We start from the raw sequence: 19,982 nt of genomic DNA on the forward strand, positions 1-19,982 counted from the left end.
AAAGATGAATAAGGCACTCCTAAACTGGAATTAACTTTTAAACATTTGATGCAAAATAAATAAATAAATAATTCCTCAAATAAAGCTTTGCGATGGTTTGGAAACGTTTTAACTTTTCTGTCCCCACTTTTTACATTTGCATGTGACTGCATTTTCAGATTCTAGCTGGAGCTAGAAACAGCAGGGCGAAGAGATTATCCATTCCTTACAGATACCAACATTGATATAGCTCTCTGTGTCTTTGGTACCTCAAGGTTAGATTATTGGAATATGCTTTATGCTCTCATTCCGAAATTGCAGCTAGTTGAGAATATGTCAGTCTGATTATTAAGTGGGTTTCAAGCAGAGAGCATTTAACAGCTGTTCTTTGTGAAATGCAGCCGATTATTTCCAGGTGGAGTTTAAGTTGTGATTTTTGACCTTTTAAGTCGTAAATAGTTTGAGATCTGTACATTTGAGAGACCACATCTTTCAATTCAAGCTGAGTGCTGTAAAGGGAAAGGGGAAGGCAGAATTCTGTCCTTGGTGAGGGATCCTTGTCTCTGGAAATTACTTTACTCTTTAGTTCAGTAGAGCTCAGATTCAAACATGCTGCAAATCATATGTGTTCTCCTAGACTGATTGGAAGCATAACTGAGAAGATGGAGAAGGCTTTGCTTTTTTCTAATATGATGTGTTCAACATAGATAGTGTGGGGATTTAAATAAGCAACGTCACTCAGACTGAGAGAAATTTGAGAGCTGTGCATTAGTCTGCACAGCTCTTGTCATATAATGAAATAAGACATTAAAGAAACTGAGTGAAGTGAATGTATATGGCATACTATCTATATGTCTTGCTGTGTTTAAAATAGTGTCCATCCTCTGTTAAGTGGGACCAGATTTTCAGGCCTTGCAGGTCTGTTTTTCATTGGAATTCATATAATTTGTTTTATTTACACAATGAACACCAGTCCTTGGGCAGAGAGGGGCAAAAATGCCATGCAGGTATTCCCCATTTTCAGAAATCATAGAATCATAGAACCATAGGGGTAGAAAGGACTGCACAGGTCATCTAATCTATCCCCCCTGCCAAGATGCAGGATTTGTTGTGTCTAAACTATCCAAGACAGATTGCTATGCAGCCTCCTTGTGAAAAACTCCAGTGAAGGAGCTTCCACAACCTCCCTAGGCAGTCTATTCCATTGTCCTACTGTTCTTACAGTTAGGCAGTTTTTACTGAGATTTAATCTAAATCTGCTATGCTTTAGTTTGTACCCATTGCCTCTTGTTCTGCCCTCTGTGGCAAGACAGAACAACTTTTCCCCATCTTTTTTATTGGCAGCCTTTCAAGTATCTGAAGACTGCTATAATATCCCTCCTTAATCTCCTCTTTTCCAAACTAAACATACCCAGCTCTTTCTGCCTTTGCTCAGATGGCTTGCATTCTATCTATTTGATCATCTTTGTCACTTACCTCTGGATCCTTTCCAGTTTCACTACATCCTTTCTATATGTTGGGGACGAAAACTGGACACAGTACTCCAACTGAGGCCTGACCAGCACTGAGTAGAGCGATACTATCACCTCCCATGACTTGCACATTATGCCTCTGTTAATGCAACCGAAAATTGCATTTGCTATTTTTGCAACAGCATTGCATTCTTGACTCATGTTGAGATTGTGATCCACCACAACTCCTAGATCCTTCTCAGCAGTGCTGCTGCCAAGTCAATAATCCCCCATTCTGTATTTGTGGGCTTGGTTTTTCTTCCCTAAATGTAGCACCTTAAATTTGTCTTTGTTGAATTTCATTTTGTTATTTATAGCCCAGTTCTCCAATGTATTAATCCCTCTGAATTTTAGCTCTCTCTTCTCCCCCAGCTTTGTGTCATTTGCAAATTTGATTGGTATGCTCTATATTCCTACATCCAGGTCATTAATAAATATGTTGAATCATACCAGTCACAAAACAGATCCCTATGGAAGCCCATTGGAAGCTCCTTCCAATTTGACATAATTCCATTAATAGCTTGTCTTTGTTTGCAGTTGTTTAACCAATTATTTATTCACTTAATGGTGATTCAGCCAAGACCACATTTTTCCAGCTTATTTATCAGAATGTCAAAAGCCTTGCTAAATAAAGTCAAGGTATATTATGTCCGCCGCATTCCCCCTATCCAGAAAACCAGTTACCCTGTCAAAGAAGGAAATCAAGCTGGTTTGGTATGATTTATTCTTAGTGAATCCATGCTGGCTACTAGTGATCACCCCTTCATCCTTCAGGTATTCGCAAAATGAATGTTTTATACATTGATCTAATAGTTTCCCAGTTATCAAGGTCAGGCTGACTGGTTTATAGTTCTCTGTTTCCTCCATTTCCCCCTTTTTAAAAATGGGCACTACATTAATCCTTCTCCATTTTTCTGGGACCTCTCCTGTCATCTAGGAGTTTGCAAATATTATTGCCAGTGGCTCTGAGATATCGTCAGCTAATTCCTTCAGCACCCTGTGGTGAACAGTATCAGGCCTCGCTGACTTGAATTCTGACAAATGTGAATGAAGTTCTCTAATGTGCTCTTCACTTACCCTGATCTGCTTCCATTCCTCTTTATTGTCTATGGTAACTTCAGTGGTCATCTGGTCACATTACTTTTTGTGAGAAGACTGAAGCAAAATAGGCACTGAGCAGCTCTGCCTTCCTATCAACTTCCAATACCAGCTCACCTTCTCCATTGATCAGTGTACCCACACTGTCCCTGATCTTTCTTTTTTGTCTGACATATTTGTAGAACTCCTTCTTGTTGTCACCCCTTCTTGTTGCCAGATGTAACTCATTCTTTGCCTTGGCTTTCCAGATTTTGTACCCACACGCTTGTGCTAGTCCCATGTATACTTCCTTGGTGACATGCCCCTTCTTCCCTTTCTGTTAGGTATCCCTTTTGGGTTTTAGATAGCGAAATAGCTCCTTGTGCAGCCACATTGGTCTCCTGTAGCACTTCTTATTTTCCTCTTCATCGGAACAACTTGATGTTGAGCCTCTATTATTACATCTTTGAGGAACTGCCTGCCCCCTAAAACTCCTTTTATTCCTAATTGGTCTTTCCATGGGGCCTTGCCTACTATTTCTCTGAGTTGGTTGAAATCTGCCTTTCTGAAGTCCAGTGTCCTTGTTTTGCTGTTCTCATGTCGTCCTTTCCCTAGGATCTTGAATTCTATCAGATCATGATCACTTCCTCCCAAGTTCCTGACCACATTCATGATCGCAACTAAATCATCCCTGTTCGTCAACCCCAGATCCAAAATATTTGTTTCCTCAACTTTCTGAATCAGAAAGCTGTCCCCTACAAATTCTAAGAACTTGTAGGACATACTGTGTTTTGCTGTATTGGTCTTCCAACAAATATCAGGTAAGTTAAAATTCCCCACCACCACCACCCATTTATAATAACTCATGTGTGTTAGCTAATCTCATTACCTGCACATAGAATGCCTCATCCACTTCTTATTCTTGATTTGGTGGTCTATAATAGACTCCCACCATAACATCTTTACTATTCTTTTCCCTTTTTATCCTCACCCAGAGACTCTCGGTAATTCTCCTGCTCACTTTCTCTTGGACCTCAGAGAAAGTGTATACATTCTTGACATACAGCACAATGCCTTCTCCCTTTTCCCCATACCTGTCCTTCCAGAACAAGCTATATTTCTCAATGCTGCTACTCCAATCATGGAAGTTGTCCCAGCAAGTCTCTGTAATCCTAATTAAGTAATAAATCACAACCTCAATATCAATGCCTGTTTCTAAAGAAGCAACTCTGCCCCAAGAACTGACTCTACTTAGAGAGGTCAAGGCAGAGAACAAATTCTTCTGTTTTGTAACAGCTTCCCTAAAAGAACGGATATCACAAAAGCTAAACATTGTAAACAATAATTACAGAAAAAGGATTTGTAAAATGGTGTAACAGCACTAAATAGTGACTTCTTCCATTACAACTGGAATCCGCTAATATATAAAAGAATGTATACATATATATATATATATATACACACATGCACTTTACAAAGTATTTCTGAATATACTTCCGTTATCACTGAAAGAAACCTAGCATAAGGAAAGATTATGCTAGGTTTCTTTCAGTGATAAGGGAAATGAAAGGAAATACATTCAGAAATACTTTGTGAATTGAGATTTACATCACAAATTTGTCTAATTATAATGGAAATAACTTATTTTACCTTGTCTCTTGACATATGACTTATGACTCTAATGTCTAGCCTTGCATGAAGTTTTAAATGAGTGTGTGTTCACTGATGCAGAATGCCACATAAGATAAAATTTTTGCTGCTTGGGCTATGATTACTGTAGTAATAGTTCAAGAAAGTCCAAAGTGAGCAAATTGGTACATTTTTAGATGGATGATCTGAGATACCAGGACTGAGCACTATAAATCCCAGACCCCTTTTACTATTTGCCTATGGAATATCATATTTTAAAATTAGATTCTTTCATAGAGGTTTTCTTCCTTTTCATATTTTCCCATTTCCTTCCCACTCTTTGCTTGGTATATTTACAACTTCAAAATAATTTCTTTTGTTTTACAAGTATTACTTTTTCATGTTATTTATGTTTTTGACTGATCTGGCGCTTTAACATATTAGAGCGGTAGCAACCATAGCTGCTACTCATTCATAGTTTGCAAAATTGTTTCGATTCTATACCCTGTTTCCAGTTTCTTATCACTTTCTGAAACTTTCACCTATTGGGCAGAAAAATACTTTTTTTTGCCATTATTAAAGGGCAGTATAACAGCTCTGCAACATGAATAGCTCGGAATAGAAAACTGGAATTTTGTATGGAAATTGTTTTCACTGAGGAGAAGTTCCTTGGCACATTCTGGTGTAACGGATTTAGAATTCACTGAAATACCCACTGGATCTCTCACTTCTCAATACACAGTACATATTGAACTGTGACCAGCGAAGGGATGTTGCTGTGATAAATGAAGAGGGGAGCAGGGAGAGCTTCCTTTTATGGACACCCAGCCAGCCAGCTTGAGGGTACCCCCTTGGAACCCAGGAAGGCGCACTTGGGAATTCCTTCCTGTGGGTACCCTCAAGCCCTTTCTCACACACACACACACACACACACACACACACCCCCCTGGGGAAGAGCTGAGAAAGGAAGACAAAAGAAATCAGCTGTTTCCACCAGCTAATTAAAAAACATATGCACAAACCTCTTAAGACACAAAAATCCAAATCCAAATAAAAGGTACATTTTATTAAAAACTAACAGAAAGAAAATATACCTGTATCTCAGGCTTTTACTTGATTTAAAAGTCCGATTTACAAAAATTAAACATCAAGAATAACCTTCTTGAAGTCCAGCTTAAAGGTTACAAGCAAAACAAAAGCATTTGGGGTTAGCACAGAGGAGTCCACAAGCCTTACAAAATAAAAGAAATAAACCTAATCACGTCTTTCTAGACATATCTGATCTACTTACATATCTGGGTTTCCAAATAAGCAATTTTAGGTATGATTCCGATGATTTTCATACCTGGCCCTCACCATCTCACAGCATAATTGCTGCCCTGTTCTCTGGAGAACCACAACACACAGACAAAGGGCAGTTTTTTCCCAATTTTAAAAAGTTCTAGACCTCCCACTGGCTCTTTTGGTCAGGTGCCCACTCCCTTCTTTTTACCTATGGGCTTTTTTAACCCTTTACAGGTAAAGCAAGTAGCTACCAGGAGGCATTTTATAGCTAACTGGCTGGCTGGGTGTCCATAAAAGGAAGCTACCCCTGCCCTCCACTCCCCCGTCATTTATCACAGTTGCAGTGGGCAATTATAAGTGGTTAATTTAGCCATGTACTAAGAAGGGAACCAAAGGTGCAAATGGCCTACTTCTGGTACCTCTTCTAAGGGTTGAGAGTGAAATTGTGGATCTTTGAAAGTTAGCACAAGAAAGGGAAAAGCTGTTGAAGTCTGCAAGTCAGTAAAGTTTAGGAGTCTGGAACCTGGCAGATTGGGGAGGGAGTGGAGCTTGAGGGCCTCTGTGATTATGGAACTCTCTTGAAATAGAAAATTCTTTACATGCTGATATAGTGTACAGGAACTGGTAGTATTCTTTTTAATAGTTTGAGTTCTCTAGTGGTGCACACTGCGTTCTGCGTGGTAGAAGCCACCAGAACCCTGGCAGTATAGCACTGTGTATATGTAACTGGGCCTACCATATGCTACATTCTATTTGTTGAGTAAAGGGCAGAAGACACAACAGTTGGCGATGAGGATGGGATCCTAATCTGTGTACTGTAAAACAGAGATTGACTGCAGAAGCCTAATGAGAATGAATCTAAAGGAAAGTGCAGCCTACAGTCACTAGTACTGTGAGTAAACTCTTCATTTAGAAGAAGGAAAAAATAGAGGTTAAAAATGTCTGGCTGTTTAGGGATAACAGACTTGTTTGATAACTCAGTAGAGGACTGGCTCACGAATATCAAAAGACTGAAACAATATATAATAATGATTGGTATAAATGAGTGGTCCCCAGATTGTAGGGCACACACCCCTTGGGGAGCGCAGGTGAACTTTTGTGGGGGCAGGGCAGGGCCCAGGCCAGCCCCCACGGGGACGGGGGGAACACCATCCAGTCCTGCTCTGCCCCCAGCTCTGCTCCGGTGCCACCCCCAGACGTGGCCCCAGCTCCAGGCCCCACATCCCATCCTGCTCTCAGCCTCAGCCCCTGACCACAGCTCCACTTCCAGCCCCATTCCCAGTCCCGCCCCCGCCCCCAGCTGTGACCCCAGCCCCACCCCCAAGCTGTGGCCTCAGCCTCCTTGCCCCTGTCTGCCGTCCCAGCCCTGGAGCCACAGCCCCACTCCCAGCCTTGGCTCCCGGAGATGTGTGGACCGACTTAATGGGGGGGGGGGCACAACAGTGAAAAGTTTGGAGACCACTGGCATAAATGATGAGGAAAAGGTGGTGGTTTTACTGGGTGTAATGGGAGGTAAAATTTATAAGCGACAGTATAGTCTAAGAGCTTCTTTTAAATCAGCAGAAAAAACTTTTCCTGAGGCTGGAAATTCTACAAACTCATCTATCCTCAAAGTCACTGATTGCAGACTGTTTCCACTTATATAAACAAATAAAAAGAAAAATAATTTAGGGACCAGTTATTGTATGGTATGTAAAAGGAGGAACTTCAAAAATGGCTATTGACTTGAAGCTGATTTGACCCTACAACATGCACTAGAAATTAATACATCAATGAAGAGAACTGCTAAAGATGCCAGGGAGTGCAGCAGCAGCATGTCATCTGTGCAGCAAATAAACTGGGTGTAAAGCAAAAGTACAACATGGACTGCACTCAGACTGTCCGCTTTCATTGTGGGAAACAGTCTTACAATGCAAGTCCTTGCTGGATCAAGGACAAATCTCGTAGAATCGGCAACAAGGGTGCACACAAAAAATATGCAGGTCAGTGCAAAAAGCACAGCCCCCTTCTTACAAGGACAATACCAGAAGATATTCAGCTTGTGGATAATAATGTGGAGTCCGTCGAGAATGTAACAGCATTTCTATAACTGTTTAATTTAAAATATAGACAATATGCAACATACTCTTCTTGAATTTCTTTGCAAAAGGAGAGAATAAGACTTAAAATGAAGCTTGGTACAAGGCCAGCTGAAATTTCTGTAATTTCACCACAGATTTATCAGAGACTAATGATATCATTAATGGAAATCTCACATGATTAAATCAGACTGATCCCCATTTTGTCAGATGGAAGTAGAACTAAACATATCATGAAGAAGACATGCAAAGCAGCTTTAAGCATGAGTTCTCCAGGATGTTCTATACTACTGATGCCTATTGAAAATGCCAACCCTACAATCGAGCTGCAGACAGTCACTTCTGACAGTACCACTGAATTTCATGTCTCTGTGATTTTTACACTACACAGGAGGAAGATGTTGCTTATACCAGACAATACAGATACTATTCCTGTTCTGTTGTGATGTCTATGAGACGTTATCCAGATAGAAGTTAAATTCCACCTCTCAGAATTATTTTTCATCATGTTGTGTATTTAATTATAGTAGTACATTTGTAACTTTGTAATGTCTTTTTACATTAAAGGGGGAGTAATATGTATTGTATAGAAATTAGGCAGTATCCCTTCAAATACTTTGAGCCCTGTAACACCATTCACTATTCTGTATTTTAGAACCCACCCAGAGCTGCACTATGCATATATAACAAGGTCTTGTATGTTGACATATTGGCGAGTATGTCTGTATCAAATTATGAACTCCATTTTGTGATTGCAATCTTCACTTTACATTGTAACCTTCCCATTGGTGCGAGACATCCAGGATATGTCTACACTGCACTAAAACACCCCTGGCTGGTCCATGACAGCTGACTTGGACTCAAGGAGCTCGGGCTGCAAGGCTATAAAATTGCAGTGTAGACATACCCCCAAGGATCCCAGAGTCTATGCTCCAACCCAAGACTGAATGTCTGCACTGCAGTTTATAGCCCTGCAACCCAAGCCACATGAGCCCAAGTCAGCTGACACAGGCCAGCCATGGGTGTTTTAGTGCAGTGTAAACATACCCCCAAGGTAGTTTAAACACCAGTCTAATTCTGACAAGGTCAGCCTATTCTGGACAGCATTAGCCTCTGCTAAGATGTCCCACCCCACAACCTAGTATGAACTCATAATAGGAGAGTCATCAAGGGGCCATCAACTCTGATTTTTTCCTCAAATACTGTCCCATCCACAAGAGCAATGAACACTCTATTCAGGAGACTGGGTGAGGAAAGTGGATGTTGCTTCTCTGTCTGAATCACATGGGTAAGAAAGGGAGAGAAATGATTTTTAACAGGGACAGCTTTCCTGAGCAAGAAGTCAACCCCAATACAAGGAAGCAGTTCAGGTCAAGAAAGTAGGACAGGCTGCCTGGCCGACTGACTGACCAAGACCAGGACCCACAGGTCCGCTGAGATCAGAGCAGGGGGATTGTGCTCAGGACTGTTGTTTTTCAAAGATCTGTATTTGTAGTGCTGTTTAAAAGTAGTGTCCGTAGTTCAGAAATTCCTTTCCCAAGTCTCTGTTCCATGATTTACTGCCACACTGTCCTTGAAGGATTTAACTAGAAACTAGAGCTCCCACAAGAAGGTGGATTCCTGGGGAATGTGTCTAAACAACTGGGGGCTCAGGAGAACAGAAGCACTGGTTTCAGAGTCTAAGGTGCCTGAACGGTGAGGTCCTACTGCCTGTAAATGGTTGTCAGACATAGAATGCCTGGGCCCACGGCTAGGAACAGTCATTACCCAGGCCTAGGGGGCTTAGAATCACATGGGTCCCAGCATTTGAGTTTGTTACAGTGGACTAGTGTACACCCAGGAGGAGACATACTTTGTATGTATTTAGTAAACATGATTATTTGGACCTGTAACAGGGGCCTGCCTCTGCCCTCATCCTCTTCCCTGCAGAAACTGCACAGAGTCCAGCAGGTGCGCTGTCAGCGAGGTTTTATTTCAAGTCCCCTTCACCAATATCACCACAGTTCCCTGTGCTTCCACCTATTTACAGTGTTTGCTACAGTGTCACCTACTCACTCCCTGCACTCTGTCACAGGATCCCACCACGCCCATGTGGTTTCATCCTACTATTATTATTAGAACTAGATGGCAAACTGTTTTCTCATCCCATGAAAATTTTAAGAGTATATTTTTTTAATCCTATTCTGTATTGTGATGAAACTTAGCCCTTACAAAAAGAAAAAAATCATGAAAAAACAGAGAGATAGAAGCAGGCAAAGTAGGGACTTGAACCTATGTCAACCTGATTCCAGGTGAGGGCCCAAACTACTGGGCTACTGGACATTGTTCAGTAGGATTCACTGACCAGAAACTTTACTAATGAAAGTTTTGTTGAAACTATTTCCTCAAAACCAAATGTATCAACGTTTTTCAATGAAAGATTGTTTTGTCAAAATATTCCCAACCAGCTCTTATTATTATTGTGTAAAAGGCAAAAGACCCAACACAGGGCCTAATCCTAAACCAAGTGAAGTCAGAGGAAGAACTAACTGACTTCTGTGGACTTTGGATCAGGATTCCTGTGCATAATGTTTTCCACAAAGTTTCTTGGTTCCTCCCTCAAACCCATCACTCCCAAAGTTCCCTCAGTTCCTGAAACCCTATACTCCATTTTCAAGTTTTCTCTGCCAGCTATGCATGTCCATAGCTACAGCTCTGCTAGGAGTATACATAGGTCTCAGAATCTCCTCTTAGGAGGAGCTCTACTTTGATGAGGTTAGTGGGTGTAAAGATGCATTCTTTGACATTCTTAAGGTTTGCAAGGGTGGGGCTCGCTTCTGTAGCTTTCAGACATTGTGAGGGACAAGAGTAGATTATGGATTTTATTATTTTTTTAAAGGGCTAGTAATCTATATTTTTAAAATGTTTATGGGATGTTAAGGTTGCAGTACAACATGTGTAACATCCTGTAGTATTCTGTACTACTCTGTGTAATGCAGAGTCCATGACAGTTATATGAAAATTACACTGTAAGTGGTATTTACACAATATACTAAAGATTAACTATACCACCAGGCCAGATCCTCAGCTGTAAATCCTCAGGTGTAAATCAGTGTAGGTCAATTGAAAACTGATTTCCGCCAGATGAGGATTTGGTTCAGATACTAATAGAAAAATTTGCTGGCACATACAGGCCACCTAATTTCACAGTTAAATTACCTTTGTAACTACCAATATCTGCCTCATTCCCTGAAAAACACCTAGTGATGTCTGCTTTTCTGATTGAAAAGAAATTATGTAATATTAAACAGGAACAGTCATTTAAAAATATATATCCCTTAGAGATAAGAGAAATTATTATATTAAGAGAGAAGAGGCCTAATTTTCAGACTTCAGTAAGAGCTATAAGTGTTCAAGACCTTGGAAAATTAGGTAATACATCAATGAAGATGCAATGGACTATCATGGCATTAGGGTAAATGTACAAGAATGAAAAAAAACATACTACAAATATATCAGAAGTTGTAAAAAAGTGCCTAATTATATTTAATTATTTGAGAAATAGTAGTTGATCATGTAACTAACACTGTATCAAACTCCTGGTGAGTGGAGTTGTATCTGCATATTTGACTTTTCACTATCTGATTTATGTGCATTTAACCATACAATCTTAATGTTTAACAGTTTTATTTTTTTATATAGAAAATAAAAAAGCTTTCAATAAAATCTAAAAATATGGTATCTGAACAGTCGCTGCCTTTTCTTTCTTTGCCCTAATCTTCTTTGCGTTTTTGTGGACCTCTTGTGATGATGGAAGTCTCTCATGCTGAACTGCATAACAATTTAATTTTTTCAGTAAGCTCAGTACCTATGTAAACATCATTCAGCTGATTTTAATAAGTCAGAACATTTTAAACATGCTTTGGCTCATGGCTTACTGGAATTCACAAGCATAAGTTTGAAGGTATGATTATGCATTGCTTTGCATCTCAGTAAACAGATACTGTGCCACAGAAGTTCACATTATCAAATGCTAACACGTTCTGTTGCAATATGCTTGGGGTGAAAGTAACTTAAAGGACTTACAGTTACTTTCGAGTCCTAAGCAGGGGGGCGTGGCCTCAACCAGAAGAGGCGGGGCCTTTAAGTACCAGGGCGCTTTAAATAAAGATTTAAAGGCCCCGGGACTCCGGCTGCAACTGGGAGCCCCAGGGCCTTTAAATCACCCCCAGAGCTAACAGCTGCAGAGGCGGCTGGGAGTCCCGGGGCTCAGGGGACATTTAAAGGGCCCGGGGCTCCGGCTGCCGCTACCGCAGTAGAGCTCCGGGCCCTTTAAATCACCGCCAGAGCCCTACCGCTGGCTCCATGTCTAGCTGGCAGCCAGTATCAAGCGGAGTGCCCCAAGGGTCGGTCCTGGGGCCAGTTTTGTTAAAAATCTTCTTTAATGATCTGGAGGATGGTGTGGACTGCACACTCAGCAAGTTTGCAGATGACATTAAAATGGGAGGAGAGGTAGATACGCTGGCGGATAGGGATAGGATACAGAGGGACCTAGACAAATGAGAGGACTGGCCAAAAGAAATCTGATGAGGTTCAACAAGGACAAGTACAGAGTCCTGTACTTAGGATGGAAGAATCCCATGCACCGCTACAGACTAGGGACCGAATGGCTAGGCAGCAGTTCTGCAGAAAAGGACCTAGGGGTTACAGTGGACAAGAAGCTGGATATGAGTCAACAGCGTGCCCTTGTTGCCAAGAAGGCTAATGGCATTTTGGGCTGTATAAGTAGGGGCATTGCCAGCTAAGGGACATGATCGTTCCCCCCTACTCAACATTGGTGAGGCCTCATCCAGTTTTGGGCCCCACGCTACAAGAAGAATGTGGAAAAATTGGAAAGCATCCAGAGGAGGGCAACAAAAATGATTAGGGGACTGGAACACATGACTTATGAGGAGAGGCTGAGGGAACTGGGATTGTTTAGTCTGCAGAAGAGGAGAATGAGGCGGGGGATTTGATAGATGCTTTCAACTACCTAAAAGAGGGTTCCAAAGAGGATGGACCTAGACTGTTCTCAGTGGTAGCAGATGACAGAACAAGGAGTAATGGTCTCAAGTTGTAGTGGGGGAGGTTTAGGTTGGATATGAGGAAAAACTTTTTCACTAGGAGGGTGGTGAAGCACTGGAATGCATTACCTAGGGAGGTGGTGGAATCTCCTTCCTTAGAAGTTTTTAAGGTCCGGCTTGACAAAGCCCTGGCTGGGATGATTTAATTGGGAATTGGTCCTGCTTTGAGCAGGGGGTTGGACTAGATGACCTCCTGTGGTCCCTTCCAACCCTGATATTCTATGATTCTATGGTTCTATGATACCCCAGGGCTTCGGTAGCAGGGCTCAGGTAGCGCTTTAAAGCGCCTGGGGCTCCGGCCGCTATGGGAAGCCCCGGGCCCTTTAAATTACTGCTGAAGCCCTGCTGCCACCACCCTGGGGCTCCGGCAGCAGGGCTTGGGCAGTGATTTAAAGGGCCCGGGGCTTCCCACAGCGGCCAGAGCCCCTAGCCCTTTAAATCACTGCTGGAACCCTGCTGCCGCTATCCCAGGGCTCTGGCAGCAGGGCTCCGGTGGTGATTTAAAGGGCCTGGGGCTCCTCACAGTGGCTGGAGCCCCGGGCCCTTTAAATCGCCGCCGGAGCCCTGTTGCTGGTACCCCAGGTCTCCGGCAGTGGGTCTCGGGAGGTGATTTAAAGGGCCCAGGGCTCTGGCTGCTGCAGGGAGCCCAGGGCCCTTTAAACTGCCAGCCTGGGGAAGCCGGTCCGGTCCAGCACAGTGTACTGGCTCTTGCCAATACGCCGTACCAGACCGTACCAGCTTACTTTCAGCTCTGAATATGTTGCATTCTGACATTGCATTGAATCTTTTCCTAGGCCAATTTTAATAGATAACACTACCAAGTAGTATAAGGGGAAACAAAGTAATTTAGTATTCTAGTATGGTCCTGGAATGAGATCTAAATCTTGAGAGGTCTGGCTACTTGGACCAGAGATTCTTTTTAAAAAGAGGCAGCCTTAGATAAACAAATTACTAGATGATAAGATCATAAGACTGACCATAATGGGTCAGACCAAAGGTCCATCTAGCCAAGTATCTTGTCTTCCAGCAGTGGCCAATGCCAGGTGTCCCAGAGGGAATGAACAGAAGAGGTAATCATCAAGTGATCCATCCCCTGTCACCCATTCCCAGCTTCTGGCAAACAGAGGTTAGGGACACCATCCCTGCCCATCCTGGCTAATAGCCATTGATGGACCTATTGTCTATGAATTCATCTAGTTCTTTTTTGAATCCTGTTATAGTCTTGGCCTTCACAACATCCTCTGGCAAGGAGTTCCACAGGTTGATTGTGCCTTGTGTGAAAAAAAATACTTCATTTTGCTTGTTTTAAACTGGCTGCCTCTTAATTTCATTTGGAGGCCTCTAGTTCTTGTGTTATGAGAAGTAGTAAATAACACACCCTTATTTACTTTCTCCGCACCAGTTATGATTTTATAGACCTCTACCCTATCCCCCTTAGTCATCTCTTTTCCAAGCTGAAAAGTCCCAGTCTTATTAATCTCTCCTTATATGGAAGCCGTTCCATACCCCGAATAATTTTTGTTGCCCTTTTCTGAACCTTTTCCAATCCCAAGATATCTTTTTGAGATGGGATGACCACATCTGTACGCACTATTCAAGATATGGGCGTATTTTGCCACCTCACTATTTACCTCTTTTTCTAGATCATTTATGAATGTTGAATAGTACTGGTCCCAGTAGAGACCCCTGGGGGTCAGCAATATTTACTTCTCTCCATTCTGAAAACTGACCATTTATTCCTTCCCTTTGTTTCCAATCTCTTAACCAGTTATGCATCCATGAGAGGAGCTTCCCTTTTATTCCATGACTGCTTACTTTGCTTAAGAGCCTTTGCTGAGGGACCTTGTCAAAGGTTTTCTGAAAATCTAAATACACTATAGCCACTGAATCTCCCTTGTCCACATGCTTGTTGACCACTGCAAAGAATTCTAGTAGATTGGTAAGGCATGATTTCCCTTTACAAAAACCATGTTGACTATTCCCCAACAAATTATGTTCATCTATGTGTCTGATAATTTTGTTCTTTACTATAGTGTCAACTGGTTTGTTGACAACTGAAGTTAGGCATACCGGCCTGTAATTGACGGGGTCACCTCTGCAGCCCTTTTTAAAATTTGTATCACATTAGCTATCCTCCAGTCATTTGCTACACAAGCTGATTTAAATGATAGGCTACAGACTACAGTTAGTAGTTCTGCAATTTCACATTTGAGTTCCTTCAGAACTCTTGGGTGAATACCATCTGGTCCTGGTGACTTATTGCTGTTTAGTTTATCAATGTGTTCCAAAACCTCCTCTAATGATACCTCAATCTGGGACAGTTCCTCAATAAAATAAGAAACTGAATTAGGCACAGATAATTAAACACTAACAAGAAATTCATAATTAGCACACAACTGTGTATTACTTGCGTTACTTTGATATATGGATTAATCTCATGTCGCCACACATGAAGTCCAAGGATATTATTAATTAGTTTATAAGAATTAATCTTACAATATGGAATTGTGATCTATTTGGTAGCTAATAATCCAAATATAATTAAAATATAATAGAACTATATTTTCCAAGCAGCAGCTTTATTATGACCGCTGTAGTCTCTGGATTACTCATTCAATTAAAAATAGAAAAATTTGTGATACTGTTCACTTTATCAAAATACATTCTGTTAGAATTGAATGAAACCCTGCTTTCAATGTAATGTTGCCCCTTTGTGTGCAAAGCTGCAATTTAGGGCCTTGTAGAGTGGTTTCCATTTAGATAAGAAACTGGTGAAATGCACGCAGGTTAATCCATGATGTAATTAATTTATTTACAGAAATATACACCTGATAAATCCTGATTCCTTGAACAGCAGTAGAAAACATATAGCGATCAGGATTTTGCAGAAAACTAAGCCAGACAGTCCAACTCTGTGCTCAAGAAATGACTGTCCCTCTGCCTCACATTTATATCAATGTCCCTGCTTTCCCATTCCAAATGCTAAAACACACAGCCTTGTTACAGCCCCTGCCTTGTTACAGCCCCTGCATTAGCACTTCGGGAGACCCGGTCAGCTCCCCCAGCCAAATGGTTTACAATATCTCCTGGATGTTAGCCACTTCCTTTGCATCCAGCGGCAGTCTCAGTTGTTTCTGCTGTTGGGCTTTGCCACATCTATACATTTTAAGGCAGTGAGTCTGAGATTGTCTTCTATTCAAGACCACTGATGGCAGGCCAGGAGCCTCTTTCAGCATAACAGCATCATTCTTTCATGTGTCACAATTAAATGGAAAAGGACCTGGAGGCTGACAGTTTTTGAATGATATAGCGGCATATTTCAGCCTAAAACACCAAGATACAATGCATTGAATTGTGATATATTTTGTTCTCTGTTTCTTAATTCGAAAGTCATAAGGGTTACAGGTTTCAGAGTAACAGCCGTGTTAGTCTGTATTCTCAAAAAGAAAAGGAGTACTTGTGGCACCTTAGAGACTAACCAATTTATTTGAGCATGAGCTTTCGTGAGCTACAGCTCACTTCATCGGATGCATACCGTGGAAACTGCAGCAGACTTTATATACACACAGAGAACATGTTTCATGTTCTCTGTGTGTATATAAAGTCTGCTGCAGTTTCCACGGTATGCATCCGTTCATGTTCTCTGTGTGTATATAAAGTCTGCTGCAGTTTCCACGGTACGCATCCGATGAATTGAGCTGTAGCTCACGAAAGCTCATGCTCAAATAAATTGGTTAGTCTCTAAGGTGCCACAAGTACTCCTTTTCTATAAGGATTACAAATATACTCTTAAAAGAAAGCTTGGAATTTGAAGCACAGTTCTGCAACAAGGGATATCTGGGGAACCACAGAACACCTAGAACTCTGTCCATAATGTTGTGAAGCACACAGAACAGGATTAGAGCAATCCAGAATCCTACGTATGCCATGACATGGAGAAAGCAGAGGAGCCTTCAGTATTTCCCCCAGCAGCCAGATTGGATCTGCTTAAGGGGTAGATCAGGCCTGCTATACTCTTCCTGAGGGTGGATTGATTTAAATCACCAATTTTAATAATAATTCAAATCAACAAGCAGGAAAACTTGACTTAAATCACTGATTTCTAAACATGTTTTGCATTTGTACTCTTTAGCTATTTTCCTAAATAAAGATGGATCTTTATTGACTGAGAGCCCTTAAAACATGTTGATTTGAAACTAAATATAGCCTTTTTTGTGAATTTTGTGCTGCTTTTTGCTAACTAAGAGGATATAATACATTGATTAACATTTATTTAAGCAATTATATAGCTTGATTTGTGTAGTATCCCCTATCCACCTGTTTACCTCCTTTAGTGCCAACCTCCTTACGAGTTTTGATGGACAGGCCTTAGTTCTTCTGGACCCCACCACCCACTCATCAGGGTGTAACTTCTTTTTCTTCCTATGTGAATTCATTTGGTGGTGCCTCCACCTCCCTTGTTCTTTCTTGGCAGGGTCACCAGGGCAGGTTGGGAGGAAAATTCTAATCATAGGGTAACCCCTACTTACTTGCCCAATAGTTGGAGACTCCCAAGAAATAACACAAATACAGTAATTATATTAAATAGGAGATAAATATAACATAACAGGGTAAAACACTATTCTTGGGGTCACAGGTCACCACGCTGATAATACCTGGGAATTTTGCCAGTCATGTGACCTGATATAGCAAATGTAAAATTTGTGTTCCATAGCTACGCATACCATGTTGGGGCCCTTGATGACCTTTGGCAATGATATCTTCTGTGCAGCAATTCGCAGTGCAGCTGACTGGGTTCAGTACAGTCCAAAGGACTCACAAATGGGATAAGGTGGTAAGTCCTTCCTTGGATTTAATAGGCAGCAAGTAACAAGATCCCCATACCTTTACTCCCTGGCTTGAGGACATAGCTCAGGGAGTAACGGGTATCCCAAACAATTTCCCTGACTGGCTAAATAAAAGATGGTGCACTCACAAACTCTGTGAATGATTGTCAGGTTCAGAGATGACTCTGGACTCCTCAGTCACTGCAGGGGGCGGATGATCACTGCTGGCTGGCATCCTCTTCACGCAGGAATCAGGCTGCTTCTGATCCCAGGATTTCCCCTCACCACAAAGGGGTACAGGGCTTAAGGTGCACATTACAAAACTATACTAAAATCCAAACTTTAGTCTCCCACCCCAGCGCTCAGACACACTCACAGCAGGAAGCAGTCCTGGACTATCAGCAGAGCTGCCCACCTAGGGAGCCTGGCTGGGGGAAGTTTTCCCAACAAAGCTCTACAAACTCTGAGTGGGAAAGGCTCAGGCTGAGGGACCTTGCTTTCAGGTCTCCAGAGGCCAGTTCTCAGGGGGAATCCTGCATGCAGCCTGATACTCACCAGCTCCCCACACAGCCAGTCCTGCCCTTTCCCTGGCTGGCTCTAGACTGCTTCAAAATGGCTTCTCTCCTTTCTTGAGCTCCCTGGGAAGGGAATCTCACTCCCTATTGGTTGCTGAGCAGACTCTAAGTCTGCCTTGGTTCCCACTCCCTACCAGGGACAGCGTGCTTCTCCCTGAGCTACCAACACACATAGCCCCAGGAAACTAGGTAAGCTCCTTGGGGGTTACACTTGCATTCATTCAGATTCTTAATCTTTATCTCTTTTATTACATTAGAAAATGGTGAAAGATGCATTTCTTATTTACTAGATGCTGATTAATTTTTTACTTGTGATATATGTCAAGCTCTATTTGGATGGAAATTCAAATTCAATTAAAATGCACAAAACCAGCATTTTACTTGTATTTTATTTTATTAATTAAGTGAAAGTATATTCACTGTACTGGATACATAAGAAGAAAAGTTTATCAAAACATGTTTTGCATTTAAAACTGAATTGAATAAAGGAATTTTATATGTAGTTAGTGAATTTAACAGATTGGTTCTGTACATTGAGTTCTTAAAGATTTTAGAACTAGTAGATCTCATCCTCTCACACCTAGTTCTTATTCATAAACTGGAAAAGGACAAGTTTTCCTGCTTTTTTAAAAATTCCTATTTGGTTTCTTAACTTCCAGTGAACTAGTCATTGAATTGAGCTAGTTGAATAAACCGAAACAAAGGAAATATTCTCTTTGCCCCTGCAGAAGGGGCTGTTCTGTGAAAAGCTGGTTTAGCATTTCAATAAATTGTGCTTCCAAGTGTTTAGCCACTGACTTCCACCACTTCTTTGGTTTGATTTTTTAAAAAACTTGGTAGTAAATATGTACCGCTTAATATGATTTTTTAAATTAAATTTAAATTTAAATGAGACCTTAACCTATGTTGTCAATTTCAAAAGTATTTTTAAATATATTTTAAAACACATCTGTATTTAATTTAAATTAAAGATATCCTATTTTTTAAAATCTATTTATTTTTAATGACTGATTTTTATCCACGCAACTCTTCCTCCTGCACACAAAGTTCTCTGGTGTTATGGCATAAAATACACAACACATTTTGGGAGTAATATTTCTAGTAATAATAGTGTGTCCTGGGGAATGTCCTTTAACCATTCTGTACCCACCTTCCTACCTATAATAGGGAAATAAGATGACTTACCTGCCTTGTAAAATCCTGATATCCTCAAGTGAAAGTTGCTATAAAGTATAAATTATTGTTGTTTTTGTTAATTTGGAGGAGCAGCAGAAACTGTTCTGAAATGTAAAAATATAAAAATCTTATATATATTCTAAGACATAGTAATTTATATATAGTTTAAGCTGTTATTTAATGTTTAGACACTAGCAACTTAATTGTGACAGGTTCGGTCACAGAGACCCTCTTGGGACTGTCACCTGATGTGCTGGAATTACCTATAAGCCCATTTTCTACTGCCAGCTTGGGAATTCCAGAACCCTGCCTTGTTGAGCCAGACACACTAGTCTGCTGCAACACAGACCCAGGTCTGGTCCATGCCCTCAAAGCTGCAGACTTTAACCAAAAACTGCTCAGCAAGTCACCTATCTCCAGCACCCAGACACCCAGCTCCCATTGAGATCCAAACCCCAAATAAATCCATTTTACTCTGTATAAAGCTTATACACGGTAAACTCATAAACCGTCTGCCCTCTATAACACTCGTAGAGATAGATGCACAGCTGTTTGCTCCCCCAGGTATTAATCACTTAACTCTGGGTTTACTAATAAACAAAAGTGATTTTATTAATTATACAAAAGTAGGATTTAAGTGGTTTCAAGTAATAACAGACAGAACAAAATAAGTTAGCAAGCAAAATAAAACAAAACACGCAAGTCTAAGCCTAATACATTTAAGAAACTGAACAGAGGTAAATTT

Source organism: Eretmochelys imbricata, chromosome 3 (genome assembly GCF_965152235.1).
Source record: "Eretmochelys imbricata isolate rEreImb1 chromosome 3, rEreImb1.hap1, whole genome shotgun sequence".
NCBI classification, from domain to species: domain Eukaryota; kingdom Metazoa; phylum Chordata; order Testudines; family Cheloniidae; genus Eretmochelys; species Eretmochelys imbricata.